Source organism: Mastacembelus armatus, chromosome 1 (assembly GCF_900324485.2).
Source record: "Mastacembelus armatus chromosome 1, fMasArm1.2, whole genome shotgun sequence".
Classification (NCBI taxonomy): Eukaryota; Metazoa; Chordata; class Actinopteri; order Synbranchiformes; family Mastacembelidae; genus Mastacembelus; species Mastacembelus armatus.
In genome coordinates, this window is record NC_046633.1 from 18,173,180 (window position 1) to 18,175,815 (window position 2,636).

Here is a 2,636-nt window from a genome sequence, read left to right on the forward strand (position 1 = left end):
AAAAATTAACTATTTCTTTCCTGATTTCCAGGGGGTAGGCTTATTACAGCTGTGCCACAGAGCAGGTGAGAATGAAGTGATTTGCCTGAAGACAGTCCAACATGACCAATAATTGCATTTACTGGTCTTTCTATCCAACGTGCCACCCTGATGTTCACTTTGATCTTTCACACATTAAGGTCTAGACACATATTTTTCATGCTCTGTTGAATTTTAGGCACAGGAGTAAAAGCATTTAACTGTATTAAAGACGTACAGTGCAAGCCCTTCAACAGCACTCTTTTTCACAGCAGAGATTTTGACTTGTCACAGTGGGAAAGGCACAGTTGTTTAAGAAAATCAGCAAAAAGAAAATGCAACAAAATGTGTTTCCATAATGAATATTGGGTTAACTGAGATAAACAGTTAATGACACAAACTCTCCAGTCACGTGCCAGTCAAAAGATATATTAGAATTTCTACCATTTCCTTGTGCCAAATGTGCATAACAACTGGTGCATGGAGAACCATTTGTGCATGAAACTGAAGGAGATAAGTGGAAATAAGCCATCACTAATTATCTTACACCGATATTTGGAGAGCTAATGGAGATGACTATTGCCATGTATGGCATATATACAATATATATATATATATATGTACAAACAAACTCAAATTTTGACTTGACAGTATAGGCTACTGCAAACGTAGTGGCATGAAATACAGATTTGTGAGTTTTAATGTAAAATAACAAACATCTATAAAGCCATTGATTGTTTTCAAACCTCTTTCAATTCACTGTCTGCTGCACAGAAAACAAATCTTTGTAATTTAGGTGCAGCTGGAAACAAGGAAGTACATCCTCAATAGCAACGATTTGGCTTCCTCACAGCAGTAATTGGGTTTATTGCACCTTTGAGGTCCATTGGCACACATATTCAATCATTTCTCTGCCACTTAACGTGATTAAAAAAGATGCTACTTAAAGTGGTGGTCTCCCTGGATTTGTCAGTAAATGGCTCACATAAAATAATTTCTGTAGCATACGTGAGGACACCTTCTAAATGAATCCATGTGAAAAGCTAAAAGGAAAAGTCCTGCATCAGATTCTACATACTTATCAATCTGTTAGACTACACATGGTATTTACTCAGAGAAACTATAAGACATCTTAAAAAGATGATACCATTCAGACCGAAAGGAGACAGTCTACCACTTGCTGAGAGTTTGTGTAGGAAGATTCATAAATAACTCTGGAGCCATACACTGAGGTGGGCATATTTTTAGTCTAATCAAACTTTCAGCTCAATTCTTAGGAGTGATTCAGAGATGCTTGTTAAACAGGCTTCCTTCCTTCCTTCTAATGACATGCAGATGTATGAGTTACAGAGATGGAAAAGCCTCTCTTGCAGGTGCACAGCCTGACAGTTTTGGTTGTACTTGTTTTGTGCAGTAGGATGGCATTTATTTTGTCCATGTTATATAAAATAGATAAGAAATGCAGAATAATATTAATCTTTGACTTATGGCTCATGGAATTCATTGGAAAAGTGGGACTTAGGCCTGTTGAGAGTGCTAAAATAAAGCTAAAGTGACTCAAACCCTGGTAGCAGTGATTCATGTGTGTTGTGACTAATGTGATGTCTACCAAAAATGCTCTCCCTCAACCAACTGCAGATCTCCAAATCTTATGTGTCATGGCTGCATCACACCATTCATCATGGCTTGGTGCATACTTCTGTGAAACTAGATCCAGTGTTATATATTATAAAAGTTCACTGCCAGCAAACACAGAACCACATAGGCACTCATTTGATTTGGTCTTTATAAGCTAAATCTGTCGCTGTTATATTAGCTAATTGCTAAGTTTGTCTGCTGTTCACTGAATGTAGTATAGAATGGGTTAATCAAAGCTTTTACATTGAAAAAGGCTGCCTGTTGTTGCTGTTGGATGAGGTTTCTTAGCCAGAAAACTAAAACCATGAGCTGGAAGAAGCTGAAATATTCCTCAGAGGAACTGGGGGGTTGGGTGATAAATTTTAGTACATTTATTCCTACAAGTTACACCTTTGACAGTACAAGCAGTCGTTCAGTCCATTCTTTAAATAAAATATTTATTAGTGCAGCTCTAAAGTCTAGACACACTACTCTAGGCTCCAGCTACACCTGAGGATGAAGCTGTAGTCCTTCCTACCCTGAGTGACAGCTGTGACACTGATAAACAAGACCCATCGATCTATAGGTATTGAGCCTTCTGACGCTAAAGCTCCATCAGCTGAAACATTGACTCGACTACTCACTCAAAACAGACAACTCTCTTTAGGGTAAAAGTTAAGGGGTTTATGTGGCTTATATTCAAATGAGAACCAAAGCTTTTAATGCAAGCTGCAGTACTGCAAGGGGAGTGTTTTTCATTTACCAAGATCTGACACACAAGGGACAGTTACATCAGACTGTGTATTTGGAAATGAAAGAAGAGACTACTCTGAGCGTTTATCATGTTTACTCTGTGGTGCTAAATAAGTGATTGAGCTTTGGGCTAGTAAAGGCTGCATATCGGATAAATGACTATTAGCCAACAAAAAGTTTCTTTCTAACGCCAAGTTTTAGAGAGGTATGGACCGACTGCAGAAAAAGAAGTTTAAATTTAGGTACTT